The 15,240-nt window shown below is 48.5% G+C and overlaps 1 protein-coding gene across 3 annotated transcripts in view; it reads right to left on the bottom strand.

Moving 5' to 3' along the window:
• PIK3R5 (phosphoinositide-3-kinase regulatory subunit 5) overlaps positions 1 to 10,279 on the bottom strand; it is a 69,850-nt gene extending 59,571 nt beyond the window's left edge. For all 3 annotated transcript variants that reach the window (XM_024564956.4, XM_045199070.3, XM_071219298.1), the window contains exon 1: positions 10,150 to 10,279. The gene's annotated coding sequence lies outside the window, so the exon portion shown is untranslated. The remainder of the gene's footprint in view (positions 1 to 10,149) is intronic.
• Between the last annotated feature and the right edge of the window lie 4,961 nt (positions 10,280 to 15,240).

The raw sequence follows: 15,240 nt of genomic DNA, 5'->3' as shown, positions 1-15,240 counted from the left end.
ATAAGAGTGCCTTACCTTGGGTGGCCAGGGGTGGGAGAACAAGAGGAATGGTACCTCTTTCTTTACCCATTGCATCCAATATGGCCCTGTACTGAGGGCTTACTTCTATCAACTCCCACAAGTCCCCATCATCTTGTTTTCCTAGCTAACTCAGGTATCTTCTAGAACAACCTCCTCTCCAGGCCCCTGAACAGCTCATATGCCTTGGACCTAAGCTCCTTAGCCTCACTAGTTCAGAAATGCATTTTCTCAATGCTACATGAGGCTAGTTCCTGCTCAAACTCACTTCTCATCAACCTTCTCAACCCTACCTCTCAGGCTAACCTTTATCTCTTTCAAGTAGATTTTTATGATCAGTTTCTTTAAAGGGCCCTGTCCTTATTTTATTTACAGCAAACCTCCCTGCACAAACCAATATTACTGTGCCGTGACCCACAGGCTAATGTGCAGATGTCACAGGAGGCCTTTGCACCTCTGCCCTGCAGCTGGGCAGCTCTTGTCACACATCCTTTCTCTAATGACTTCGGAAAACAACCTCAGGTCATTAGAAGTCAAGTGGGGAGGGTGAGCCACATCATTGGGTCACCCACTCTTGGATCACACTCACCAGAAAGCGAATATGGAGTATTCCTGTCTCCAGGGCCAAGAGAGCCTGAGGCACTTTTCCAGGCCTTTCTACCGACTTGCATTGAGGCCAGAAATGGCAAGGGACCCTGGACACGAGCCTGTGGTGGTGCCATAGCAGTGGTTCCAGGCCAGTGGGTGGGCATCCCAGGGCCTCCATGGCCCTCTGAGGAAGCGGGAGGCCAGCATCAGGCGGGCAAGGGAAGGGGCATTGCTCTGTGTTGGTTGAACTCTTCCTCAGAATGGGGGGGTTCTCTCTCCTGGGGAGCCCTTTCTACTGCTCTCTCCCTCCCTCTCTCCGAAAGCCCTCTTCCCTTTCCAGAGCAGAATTCCTCCTAAAAAAAAAAAAAAAAAAAAGAGCACTATGCACCCTGCTGGGGAGGAATGGAAGAGAGCGGCTTTCCACTCTAAATGGTTCCACCTTAGGGCCACATCGGCGAACAAGTTTGCAAGCTGCAAAGGGCAATATGCAAATTAATAATAATTTTTAGTAATACTTTATTTTCTCCCAATTTAAATAAGCCTGAGTTCTACATCTTTCTTGACTTCCTCCAGGGTCCACTTGGCCAGGCACCCCCCGGGGACGTTTGGAGACTCCCCAAGAAGTCCTCCGAGACTTTCTGTCCCCTGCTCCCCCTGAAAACACAGCTCCTGATTGCCCCACAGCCTGCTGGGCAGGCAGGACAGGAAGCCCCTCTGCCTTGTAAACATGGTGTTGCAAACAGTCACTTCCCCAGGCTCCCGTAAAGCAGAGGTCACAGCCTGGGAGTGGCTTGCCTGGGGACAGTTCCCCAGGTCTCCCACAGGTCATACTTAGAGAACAGCTCATCTTAAATCTAACTGACCTGCAGGGGTGGGAAGAAGAGTCCCAAGGAGTAGAGGCTCAGGCTCTGCAGAATGCCAGGGACTCACGGGGACTGAGGCAGCTCGGAGGAAGACACCTGCTTCGCCCATACTGGAGGGCAAAGACACATGGTTTTGCCCCTTCAGATGCCCATAGGAGGCCAGGGAGGTGCCTGAAGAGTGCAGTCCTTGAGGGGGAGGATGACTGAACTCCACAGTGATCACAGATGGGGGACAGCCCAGCCGCCAGATCAGCAGCTATCCTAGGTGGAGGCACAGGTCTCCTAGGTGCGGGCTACCCAACCAGGCAGTCTTTCACGCAGCAAACGCTGGCTGACCCACACCCAATACTGGCACTTCCAGGCATCAGGAGGTTGGTGCTGAACAAGATGGTAGGGAAGTTTTCCTCATCAGGAGAAGGATGGGAGAGGCCAGAACACACATTAGGTCCTAGGGGAAGGAGTCAGGCAGTCTGGCTGGAGGACAGGGAGAGAATTCATGGAGAAGACTCAACAAGCAGCACTCACCTTTGCAACTTGAATAGAAGACGAAGGCCTTTGGACTTTCCCTGTGAAGTGGGATGGCATCGAAGGTTTCCAAACATGACAAAGGAGTTTTCATAAGAAAAATCTCCTGGTGAAGCAAGGGAAAGACTGTGGCTCGGAAGGCACCACGAGAGGCATACAGTGATGAAAGCTGCATTAGATGGCAGAGAGAACGATGGGGAAGTGAGAGAAGCAAGAGCCCCAGGGAAAGGAAGCGCCATCGAAACTGAGGGAAGGAGACTTGACCTGGGGTGGTGAGCACACAATACACAGATGACGTATTATAGAATTGTACCCCTAAAACCTGTATAATATTATTGATTGGTGTTACTGCAATAAATTTAATCTTTTAAAAAACTGGCTGGATAGTGGTGATAGTGGAGAACAGGAAGATGGAGGGAAGACTCAGAGAAGACTCTAAGCTTTCAAGACTGGGAGTCTGATTTCACTAGAGAAAAAACAGGGAAGTCTGCAGAGGAAGCCTGCTTTGTGGATGAAGAGCTGGGCTCTGGACATGTGTGGAAGATGATCTGGACTGGGAGGAAAGGGTTTGGGTGAGGGACACAAGCTCACTGGAGATGGCAAGAACAGGGGTCTGCAGGGCAACAGTGGGAGCAGGAAGTGGAAAGAGAAAAGGCTCTAGGTGAACGTGTTGGGCATCAAATGCTACAGAAACTTCAGAGATGCAGGTTGGGAGGAGGCTGTTAGACTTCGCCATTACAAAGCCACCAGGGACCTTAGAAGCAGCCACCCGATAGAGAAGCATTGGAAGCATAGGGCAGGAGAAGGCATGGCACCACTCAGGTCAGAGGAAGGGTTTGTTGTCTGGGAGTCCTGCCATGAGGTGGGCCCCAAGAGAGGAGCAGGTCCCCTTTCTGCTCAGCTCCTCAGAGCAGCTCCCATTCTTGAAGAGTAGACTTTGAAAACTGAGCAGTGGATGTCAGAGCAGTAGAGTCCATTAGATCCAGGAGGGAACAGGCTCAGGAGGACGAGGAGGTAAGCAGGGGCAACTCAGACTAGAGGCCACATCTCCTACTCCCATCCTGTAGCCTGGACATCCTACCACAGCCCTTTGTTTTCTCTTAAGCACAACAGCAGGCTAAGGAAAGCTCTCTGAGCTTTTAGCTTTCTCTAGATGTCACTGTAAAAGTGAATGCAAAATGCAAAGGCCTATGAAACATTGGCTCGAAAACCCCACGAACGAGAGGCCATTAATTCCCAACTCAACCTACAGGTTGGGTAGGTTGGCCTTGAGAAGCTATCTTGGTCAGCCACAGAGGAAGGTGATTCTGAAGTGGAGCTCAATTAGTTTATTTCACCAGGTGTCAGAAGGAGCCAGAGACCCCAAGAGACCCCAAGAATGGCCCACGCTCCAGCATCAGATGTGGGCGAGGGTCCCCATGTTCAGTGATAGCGCCAGGGTCTTTCTCCATGGGTAGGTACAATTTTCCTAACCACCAAAGTACCCCTGCTCTGGGGGAGCGGGCTGTGAAGCAAGGCTATGGGATTTGTGAGGGAACTTCCCAGCTTTGGGATTTGTTTATTCAAGGTCAGTGAACTTAAATTCAAATTTTGTTCTCAGAACAACCAATTTTTATACAACCAGTCAGGCACTGCCGGAATGATTTGGAGAACTAGAGACTTAGAAATGGAGCAATCTTGGTCTTCATTCTCACAGCTACCATTTCTACATGTGACATGTGTTTTCCCTGAACACTTCCCCCCACAGGGAACTCACGACCACAAGGCCACCTAGCCCACTGTTGCTTTGCTCTGGATTTCTCCAAGACCTTCTTTGTAGCCAGCTGACATCTATTTCTTTGCAATTTCTCTTCCTTAGTCCCCTTCCTTCTGAAGAGAGACCTGCACAGAGCAGCTCTTCCCCTTTTCCAAAGGATGTTGCCCTTCAGACATCTGAAAAGAGAGAGAGTACTTCTCCTCGTGTCCTCTTCTTGGAGGAAAACACCTGTACTTCTTTAATCATTTGGTGCTATGGCACCAGCGTCTTGGTTGCCTTTCTCTGGGTGTGAAGTGGTTTATCAGCATCCCCGCCAAGTGCAGCACCTGCAGCTGACCTGCACTCCGCATGGCTCTAAGCAGCTCAGTGTGGAAACGGACCACGAGTTGAAGACGGCTCTCAGGTGCCAGTTCCAGAGCTGAGGTGATGGGGGTGTGCCTGGGAGAACTGAGGAAGCCAGGAGAGGAGAGGGAGGCTGTGGGAGTAGGAAACCAAGAATCTGGCAGTAAAGGAACTAAAGACCAGAGCCATTCTCCCAACTTTCAAGGGACGGATCATTCCCCAGCACTATAACCTGGCCCAGGGTGCAGGAGGCAAAAAAACATCTCCAAACCACTTTGCAAAGCCGGCACATGGAAACCTGGTAACAGCAGGACAGGAGAGGAAAATGGAGGCTGGCTTTACTTGTGAGTCTTGAGGTAAAAATCCTACAAAGAATCACAGCAAATCAAATCCAACTGTATTAAACGAATAAAACACCATGATTGAATGGAGTTTGTTCCAGAAGTGCAAGGAGGGTTCAATAGAAGGAAGTTGAAATAATGTGTCACATAAATCTAATCTCAAGGTGAATACAAAAATTTCCTAGTAGATGCCTAGAGAAGTATTTGACAAACTTAACTTCTATTCTTGCTTTTTAAAATCCTTAGAAATGAAGACTCAAAATGAACATGTTTCACACATGGCACCTGACTTCAAGGCACCGGCTCTAAAGAGCTGTGACCACATCAGAGAAACAAAGCTCCAGGCCAATGCCAGACCCTGGAAACCTGGGGGTGGAGTGGGGGAGGGGCCTTGAATAACTCTGGCAAAGGAACAGCAGTGGCTGCCTCTCACAGTCTCTATTGATGTGAATAGCCACAAACACACATTTTCTCTGACCCTCTTTCCTAGCCTTAAGTCTAGTTCTCTGGTTAGGGGGTTGGGGGGTGAGGAGGTAGGGCTTCTTGTAAATACACCAGCAGCAAAAGTAATGCTCTTTAATCAACTTGGAAATGGGCTGAATTCAAGACTTGATGAGAAATTCAGAAAGTGTCCATGCGCCGTGGTGGCTCAGTGAATGGTCAGGGAGCTCAGCACCCTGCAGCTGCCTGAAGATCTCACCAGTGAGTCACCAGGGGCCGCCTCTGCAGGCTGCAGCTTCGCATTACCCACCATCACTCCCCCCCTGCCTCGGACTCAACAGCTGGGGCTTATTCAAAGAAATCCGTGTAGAGAGAGTCCTGTTTTCTAGGGGTTATTAAACTGGGTTACTGGGTGGACTGCAAGGTCTCAGAAGACCTGAAGTTTTATCCAAAACTTGGACACACTCTCGCACACATGCACTTTTTGGGGACAGGGGAAGAAGATAATCTGGCACTTTTATCAGTTTTTCAAAAGGGTCTGTTATCTAGAGAGTTTGAAACTCACCCTTAGGAGCTGTAAGTGTAGATGTGATCTAACAAACCCAGAAAATGCAAAGAGGAGGCAGGTCGCCTCAGCCAGGCTGAGTGGAAGCAGCTGTGTGATTTGCCTGACAAGAGTCAAAACCACCAAGCCATTCAGGAACAAATGATCAGACCCCAAACCCAGAGATATGTCTTCAGAGACTTCGTGGTTCTGGGGCAACAACTTTGGACTAAGAAGAAGGGGGACTGAACAGGTGACTTCATTGATGGTACAGAAAATCAGGGTTTCTCAACCCTGGGAGAAGAGCAGCTCCAGGGATGGACATAAGGAAGGCCCAGCAAAGAACGCAATGGTTTTCTGAACATGGATGGGGTGCCCTTGGCTGTTGACGGCCAGCATGGGCTCATGTCCAGGGCGACTCGGAGCTGCTGGTGACAGCACTGGTGATGAGCCATGAAAGAAAAAGGGAGACACCCTGTAATACTGTTACAGGGCTAAGCTGGACCTTGGGATTTGAGGGAGGCAGGGAGGGAGGGAGGGGTGGCAGGGGATGCGCCCCCCGGTCCATGCCAGACACTGGGTGAGGTATTGTGCTTGCCAGCTCATCTCCCCTGATTCTCACAGGACAGGAAGTCTACATAAACCCAGAGATGTTGAAAGGAGTAACTCAGATGATGCACCCAAAGAACACTTAGCACATGTCTGCTCAATGTTAGGTTTTACTATTATTAGCGTTACTATTCTCTTTATTTCATACCTCAAATATGACTTCTTTAGGGAAGACTTTATTTAACACCCAAACTATATTGATCTCCCTTTACATATCCTCACAGGAGCCCATAATTCTCAGGATTGTAATTAGATGATATATGTGTCTAGTGTCTTGTCTGCTGGACAGTAATTTCCATGAGGGCAGGAGCGTTTTGTGTCTTGCTCGGGATCTGAGTCCGGCACAGGCCTGGCACACAGAAAGGGCTCCGTGTCGAAGTGCTGAACCAGTGTGTGAGATGCTGGAGGTTAGGAATGGGTCACAGAAAGCAACTGGTGCCTTGCTGCCATACAGATGGGGAAACTGACATCCAGAGGGACACACGGACTTACTTACCTAAGGTCACATAGCTAGGAGAGAAGGACTCAGGCAGAAATGAAAATCCCTAACTCCATGGGAGGCAGAGGCCTGGGAGCCACCCTCAGCCCTCAGACCCAAGACCTGCCCCCCACAAGGAAACCACATGGGCTTATTTGCCTAGATCAACAACAGCAGCAAGAAGACTCTAGAGGACACGAAAATGAAAAGCACACCACTCCCTCCTGACCCCACCCTTCTGCCCCCCACACCGTCCTGTGTTCAGGCAGCTTCCACTGTTAATGTGCATGGACTTCTGGCCTATGAGACTGTAGAGAGTTTCACGGTGACAGCTTAACAGCCACACTGAACATCAGGTGGCTCTGGTGAGCAAGCCACCAAGTCACTGACCAGACCCTATAGACCAGGGCGGTCAGTGCTCTGGAAGGAGGCCACAGTAGGCATGGCAAGGATGGAAGGAGGGGGTGTTCGGTGCTGTGGAGTGAGGAAGGGGTCGGGGAGGACTCCAAAGATGAGGATGTTTGAGCTGGACGTCCAAGGATGAATTCATGGTCTACCAGGCAGGTAGAGGAAGGGAAGGGCAATGGAGGGAGAAGGAATAGCACGAGCAAAGGCACAGAGGTTTGCCTGAGCTTCAGAGGACAAAGCAGGTGGGTGGCAGAAGGCCTTGCTAGTCATGATGGGGGTATCGGCCTTCTCCAGAGGGCAGTGCCAACTGCAGGGTTCACAGTTGAAAAGTGACTTGCTCCAGTTTGTTGTCTTACATCACTACAGCGGCAGGAGAGGGGCTGGACTGGGAGTGGGGGGAGGCTGGAGGCAGGAGTCTCCCACTGAAGCCAGACTCTAAAGCCCAAAGCCTAGTACCTAATTGGTAACTCAGTAGGCTCAAGAAGGACCCAGTTTCTGCTTCGTGCCACCGAAGTCACCCACTTCTTCCAATTCATTGCCCTCACCCTTCTATTGGGTGCACCTTGCTGCAGCAGTATCTCACTTATCCAGAAGTCCTGAACGGACAACCCCAACGACCCAGAACCTAGCTGCTAGCCTAGAAGGAGATGGAAAAGACCTATGGACAGCCACATTTATGCCCCGAAAGTCATGCCCTACAGGGCATGCACGTCACACCAAGGGCACATGCAGGCTGCCACTCAAGCTTAATCATCTCTGGTCAAGAGTAGACACCAACCAGAGTTGGCCCAGCTGCACTACTTTCTAGCCATGTGGACTCAGCCCTCAGTTTCCTCATGCATAAAATGGGGGCAACAGTTGTGGCTTCTTCGGAGTGTGGCTGTGAAGAGTAGAGAATATAAAATACTGGGGGAAAGGCAGAAATTGTGTCCTGAGCAGACCAAAGGTACAAAAGAGAATGGCAGGTAGAACCGTGTGATATTTTCAAGAACTTATTGATCCAGGCACAATGTGCTACATTTATAAATGCAAGCAATACATTTTACAAAGATTACCTTTAAAACTAGACATATTGAAAACTTTTGGTGTTTAGAAGGTAGAGCTACTGGAAAAATTAATGTATGCAGATTTACCTATGGAAGTGACAATTCTTTGTGTACCTGTGTACGTTCGAAGTGTCCCTCAAAATCTGTAAAACATCATCTTTAACAGAATCTAAGATGCATCATTATTTTGTGTGCCGCTAAGAGGGAAACACTGCTATCTATTACGATGGTAAGATGCCATAGGTGATAAGATGCATCTTGATTTCAGAGTTGTTAAAATGTGAAAGTACGTATACCTTCCAGTCAATGGAAATCCGAATATGCAGTATGTTTGCTGTGAGAGTGTCTCTTCTTCCTCTTGGGCAGAATTAAGATATAGTCTTTCCTTCACCCAGTGCCCTACCTTCATCTATGCCAGACACTCAAAAATTGAACATAAAACCTCTCCTCGGGTCTCCTGCTGATCAGTCTATCTTGCCCCTCCAGAAGCTTCCTCTCTCAAGAAGCTGAGAGGCTTTCATCCAAACACCCTCAGATTCACAGGAGTGCCACAGAGCCGCCAGCTCAGCCCCTTGGGTGAGCCACCTTGAACCAAGGCCAAGTTTGCACAGCTTGAGCACAACTGAACTCAAGCCGGGGCCTCCAGCTCTAGGCTGCCCAGGCAAAAAATATCTACTGGCTGTCCTCTCCTCCCACCTCTCAGCTACAGGTCAACGATTAAGCTGGGAATGTGGGGCAGCCTGTGACAGACGGCCACGGCAGCCTTCACTGTGGAGCCTCCTCATCATTACCACTCCAGTAACCCAAACACACTTGTGCCCAGTACCACCTGGTATTTTTGGAAGAAACAAAAGGAGGGAGGGAGAGGGAGTAGGCAGGGAAGGCAGGGGTGGCCGCTTCCACTGCAGCTTGGTGAGAGAAGATATTAATCACAACCCCCCAAACTAGAGATAAGGGGGAAGGATTTCTTAAAACCCCAATGAGGCCCAGCACACAAAGGCCCCAAGCCTTCCTCCCCCCACTATCCTGTGAAGTTGCTGAAGTTACAGCCCATTTTACAGACAGGAAAACAGACTTGGAGAGGGGGCAGCAAGATGCTCAAGGCTGCACAGCTGCGCCTGGCTGGAACTCAGGTGTCCTTTCCGGATCAGGGGGAGTCCCCAAGCAATGGTTCCAGCATCATCACTTAAGGAGCATATTCCAATTTTAGAATACTACGGACTCCAGGCCCTTCCCCTGGAGCGCTGCGCTGTAGGGCTGGGACCTGGAGAATGTGTGTTTTAACAAGCTCTGGAAACTTGTTCCTTTCCAGGTGGTCCAAGACCAGGAGGAAGGAAAATGTGGATGGAAAGAATCAGCGCCCATGGGGGGACGGAAGAGAAGAGCAATCCAGAAGGCCCCTTGGAGGCAGACCTGCCCTACTTTTAGTCCTCATGTGCCTAAACCCACCCCTCCTCTCCGCACAGGGGCTTGTTAACTCACTAGATACCACATCCTGCTGCTTTCATCTCGCCTTCCTTTTCCCTCTGAATAATCTCCTTCCTCCTACTGACCTGAACTTCTTGCTTATTTACCCCAGGACTGGGATGGGCCACCCCGCACGCGCAGGCGCAAACTTGCACACACAGTCACGCAAAGTACAGCCAGGTTGTAAACACAAATCCACTCTCTGACAGTGCCAAGCGTGCACTTGTCTAGAAAAGCAGCCACTGTCTGGGGGCTCATGCTCGCGAGCAGGGGCGGGCTGCGACACTTCCACGACTCCCATGGGGGCCCTGATGGCAAAGGACCCCTGAGGCCAGGGCTCCGCGAGAGAGTTCCCAGGCGGAGAGGTGAGACCCCTGGACTCCACTACACACAGTGGCCTGGGTAGACGGCAGGAAGCCTCGGCCACACTTGGGCCGCACAAAGGCAGGCGATTCAGCAGTGGCCACCTAGACAACGATAGACGGTCCCCGGAACGCCCCTTCTCTCTCCGAGATTATTGGAAACGCGCGTGTGCGGACCCCCTGTCCCGGCAGCGGCTCCTGTCCACGGAGCCGTAGGACAGCAGGACCTCTCCAGCCTTCCCACTGCAGCCACTGCTCTCAGAGCCCACTGCTCCCCGACCGTCCCCCGCCCGCTCCGGCTCTGCTTTGAGTCCCACCAGTGCCCTCGGAGCCCCCATGCCTCGGCCGCTCGGCTACATACCTGCAGTCCCCGCCGGGCTCCAAGCCCCTCTCTTGTGATGACTCCCTGCGATTCGGAGTACGGTCTGGACCACCGCACCCGGGCTGGAATCGCGCGGCAGGTCCCGGCATCTGCCAGGATTCGCTCCGACGAAGGGCTGGGGGCGGGGCCACGCCGTGGGGGCGGGGCTTGCTCTGGGGCGGGGTCCGGGCGGGGCTGGCCGTCCAGCGGGCCTCTCACGCCACCTGGTGGTAGGGCAATGTGTACTAGGTACTGTTCTAGTCCTTGTATCCTCGGAGTACCGCCGCAGCCCGCACAGTTTCAGAGAAGTAGCCCTGAGCTCTGAGCCCGGCTGCCCTCGGAAGGGACCGGCCCTGATGGGGTGGGCGGCCACTGCCGGAAAGATGCCAGCACCAACTACTAGCGACCCCCCGGGAGTAAGGTGCGGTTCCGCCAGGGGAGCGGAAGCGCGGTTTTGGCCCCCCGCAGGAGAGGTGGGCGGAGCAGGAGAGAGGCCTGGGGTGGGGGCTTCGGGGAAGGAGGAGAAAGAGGAAGCTCCGAAGAGCTGCTTCCGTCTCTCACTGCGACTCAGCGCCCCACTTCCTTTTACTACTTCTATTTTCTTTCGGGCCTCTTAACATTTAAAATGCATGACTTCTGTGCAGACAGGCGCCTTCACCCTCACCAGTCTGCAGAAACCTTCCTGGAAGGACCAGCCAGTCCAGACTTTCAGCACTGCTGCCCCAGCCTCTGGCCTCACTTTCCCACCTTCCCTCTCCAGTGGCTGTCACTTCATCCATTTCTCAGCCCCTGGTCGGGGAGAGGGGTCTTCTCCAGAGTCAAGGCCCTCTTTTTGCCTCTCCTCTCCCCACAGACGACGCAGCAGATGTTGTTATGCCAAGAGCTGGGTCACAGAATCCTGGAATCAAAGCACATCCCATGTCTCAGTTTCCTCATTTACAAAATGGGGATAAAGAAAGTTGGCTGACGTGCAAGCAGCTCTCGCAATGAAGGAATAGCACTGCATTTCAGAGTCAACAAAGGGCAAGGCTGAAAATTTCACTTCCACTATTGAATGAGACTCTGTGTCACAGTATCTGTTAGAGGCGTTCAGAATCCCCCACAAGGTTGTACGTTATTGTTGGTCAAAAGCCACAGCCCTACCTGAGGCTTTGAGAGATGTGAGCACCAATGACTTTTTCTTTTTCCTGGCTCCCTAAATACCAAGAAAAAGCAACTTCCTCAAAGGCACAAAAACAGAAAGTACCCTTGGGTGAACACAGAGGACTGATTCCAGCCTGTTTGGTAAGAGGTGGTAAGGGGCTCAGAATCACCTAGTACTTCTCATTCACCACTGAGCCCCCACACACCACCATTTTACAAATAAGGAACCAGAGCCACGAAAGACCATGAGAGGACACGCCTAAGGTCATATGATTCCATGAGGGTGGGTGAGGACTCTCGTCTCCCCAACCCCTACCTTTTCACCACAAAAAGGAGAAGAGGGGCAGAAGGAGGTAGCCCAGAGGTGTCCAGAGTAGGGAGAAGGGGGAGAATTGCTCTGGAATGAGAATAGAGCAGCGAGAGTGACACAGCTGTACTGGACTGACATATTGGATGATGAGATCACTTTGAAAGCTAAAGAAAATGCTAGGAAGGTTATGACATCTGTGACTTCCTCCATGTCCTTGGTATTCCTAAAACTGAAGATGGAGGAAAGCTGAAGCAGAGTTGCCCCTTAGAGGTCACTACCAGGGAGCTGAATATCCCATGAAGCCCACTTAGGCCCATCCTGCATCCCCTGAGAGGTGGGCATTCTCTTCTCCACTAGCAGGTGTGACCCACATGTTGAACTTTCATGTTATCCCTCCCTCCACTACCCATCCCCTACTCCCACTTAGATCCACCTGTGCCTCCACTCCTACAAGGCAGACCACCAACCAGGAGATTGATCAACACCTGACACCTATTGGCCAGAACTTAGAACTACAGCCACTGGGGCACCTTCGACTCCCACTTCCCCAAAGAAGCGGCTGGTAAGACTCAATGTGCCTGTCACTCCTGTGGCACCTGATTTTGTATCACTTTGTACAGCTCTGTTGTTGCTTCGTTTAAAAATATGTCTATTTGTTATCTCTCTCCTGCCTTTCACTGCCTTATGTTTTCAAACACAAGTGTACCCGTCTCTACTTCCTCATCTTACATTTATTTTTCAATGCTTTGAAAATATGACGAAGGAAATCCCAAATGCCAAATCCAATGGCCTCATTTCCTTACCTCACTGTAGTATTTGATACTCCCTCTCCTTGAGAATTACCCCCCTTGACTTCTCCTCCTCTGGCTAATATTTCTGTTTTCTTTCTCTGGCTTCATTTTCTTCACCATTTCTTAAACATCAGAATGCATGGGGTTTTACTGGAGGCTGCTTCTCTTCTACCTGGACACCCTGGTCCATTCCCATCACACTGATCCCTTCCAAATCTATAGCCCAGGCTTCTTTCTTGAGCTCCAGATCTAGAATTCCAAATCCTGACTGCACATCTGTATCGGGATAGCCCAAAGGCAACTTAACCACTCCACGTCCTGAAGTGAGCTTCTCATGTTTCCCTAAACTTCTTCTCTTGCCTTCCCTATCTCAGTTAACATCTTTACTATCTGCCAGCTTCAAAACTAGAAACCTCACTATACAAGTAACATATCCAAAGTATGTAAAGAACCCCTACAACTCAAACATAAAAAGACACTCTAATTTTAAAATGGGCAAAAGTCTTGAACAGATACTTTATAAAAGAAGACTTACAAAGAGCTGATAAGTGCATGAAAAGGTGTTCAACATCATTAGTCATTGGGGAAATTCAAATTAAAACCACAAAGTATCACTTGACAGCCATTAGAATAGCTAATATCAAAACCGACAACACCAGACATTGGTAAGAATGTGGAGCTCCTGGAACTCACACACATTGCTTATAGCAGGATGAAATGGCATAACTACTTTGGAAAACTGATTGGCAGCACCTAATAAAATTGAATATACATTTCCTCTGGCCCAGTGATTCTACTCTTAGAAATATATCCATGATAAATGAATTATATGTCCATGCAGAAACATATATGAATGATTATACCAGCTTTATTTATAATATCCCAACACCAGAAACAACCCAAATATTTGTTAGTAGCATAACAGATAAAAACAATTGTGGTACACAGGATGGGGCAAAAATTGGTTTGCACTTGTGGGTACACAAAACAGAGTTTATTGTTGTATTATTATGAATTAGTATTATTTTCCATATGAATAACTGTAAACTTACTTTAAAATTTTATTTATTGATTTGAGAGAGAAAGAGAAACATCAATTTGTTGTTTTACTTATTTATGCATTCATTGGTTGATTCTTGTATGTGCCCTGACCAGGATTGAACCCGCAATCTTGGTGTATTAGGACAACACTCTGACCAACTGAGCTACCTGGTCAAGGCTGTAAACCTTCGTTTGCCGCACTCTGCATTTATATAATAGAACGCTATTCAGCAATAAAAAGGAATACGTTGCTGATATATGTATCAATGTGGGTGAATTTCACAAATATTATGTTGAGAAAAAGAAGCAGGACACAAAAGAAAGTATACTGCATGGTTTCATTTATATGAAGTTCCAGAGCAATCTATAGTGACAGTGTCAGAATGGTGGTTATCTTGTGGCAGGGAGCAGTTTCTCTGGAAAGGGGACACGAGCGAACTTTCTGGGGAGATAGGTATGTTTTTTATCTTGATCTGGGCAGTGGTTACACGCAGTGTGTACATATGAAAAAGTTACTGAGACGTTCACTTAAGAGTTGCATTTTCCACTCTTTGTGAATATCATCTCAGTGCATAAAACATGGGAAAGAAAGTTTGTGTTACACTTGCAGACCTTATGCCCTCCCTCACTCTGACCCCTCTACTTAGAATGCCTTTCTCCACATATTTCCAGGACTAATTACTGTGCATCCATGATGACCAGAAGAACCCTCTCAACTGCTATTACTGGATAAACATAGACTCTCTCTGGAAAGATGAACAAACACAGAAAAAAAAGGGAAAACACAAGAAGATTCAGAATTTCAAAAACAGGCATATGATCAGAGAAAATTAGTATTCTTTAAAACTAGATTTTCATAAATGGAGAATTTTTAAAGGAAATATGTCTCCTATGTGTTTTCAATGATGCTTGGGAAGATACTACATTTATAAATGTAGTGGACTGAATTATTATTTTTTTAATTTTATATTTTTATTTTTCTCCATAATCATTTATCCCACCATACCCTCTTCCACCTCCATCCACCCAACTGAATTGTTTTTTTAAAATACAAGCTAAGATTAGGAAACATTTTTGGATTGCTGAATTTTAAGATCAGTAGAGAGAGTAAACAGCACATTGGGAATTGAAGAAAGCTAAATATGTGGATTAAAAGCTTGAAAATTCAGCTCTAATTTAGAGGAGAAAAGATAAAGGATTAAAACTGCAAGAGAAAAGATGAACTGTGGCTTTAGAGTACAGAGATGTAAGACATGTATAATAGTAAGTCCATAGGGAGAGAGGGAAAAACTAAAATATGTGTCAGAAGAAATTTTCTCTGAACTGAAGAGAGATTTGCATCCTTTACTCAAAATCATAACTTTTCCAATAAAATATAAATTACCAAAAACAACTTTAAAAAGGACACAGTGTCTGAAATTATAAATTAGCAAAGAAATTCTCTCTTGAGAGGCTCCAGGCCTTGACAGGTACATGGGTGATGGCTATCCAACTTTAAAGGACAGAACTGTGCTATGCTTTTAAAATCAATACTGCAGTATGCCCTGGCTGGTGTGGCTCAGTGGATTGAGCACCGGCCTGCATACAAAAGGGTCCCCGGTTCAATTCCAGGTCACAGCGCATACTTGGATTACAGGCCAGGTCCCTTGTTGAGGCACAAGAGGCAACTGATCAATGTTTCTCTCTCACGTATTGATGTTTCTCTCCCTCCCTTCCTCTCTCTCTAAAAATAAATAAATAAATAAAATCTTTTAAAAAATTATCAAGTTTGCTTACCACAGGGGTGGGTGGGAATGGTGTGGGAAG

Source organism: Desmodus rotundus, chromosome 9 (assembly GCF_022682495.2).
Source record: "Desmodus rotundus isolate HL8 chromosome 9, HLdesRot8A.1, whole genome shotgun sequence".
In the NCBI taxonomy this organism is placed as follows: Eukaryota; Metazoa; Chordata; class Mammalia; order Chiroptera; family Phyllostomidae; genus Desmodus; species Desmodus rotundus.
Note: the sequence above shows the minus strand (reverse complement) of the source record. Positions and strands in the feature narration are given on the sequence as shown.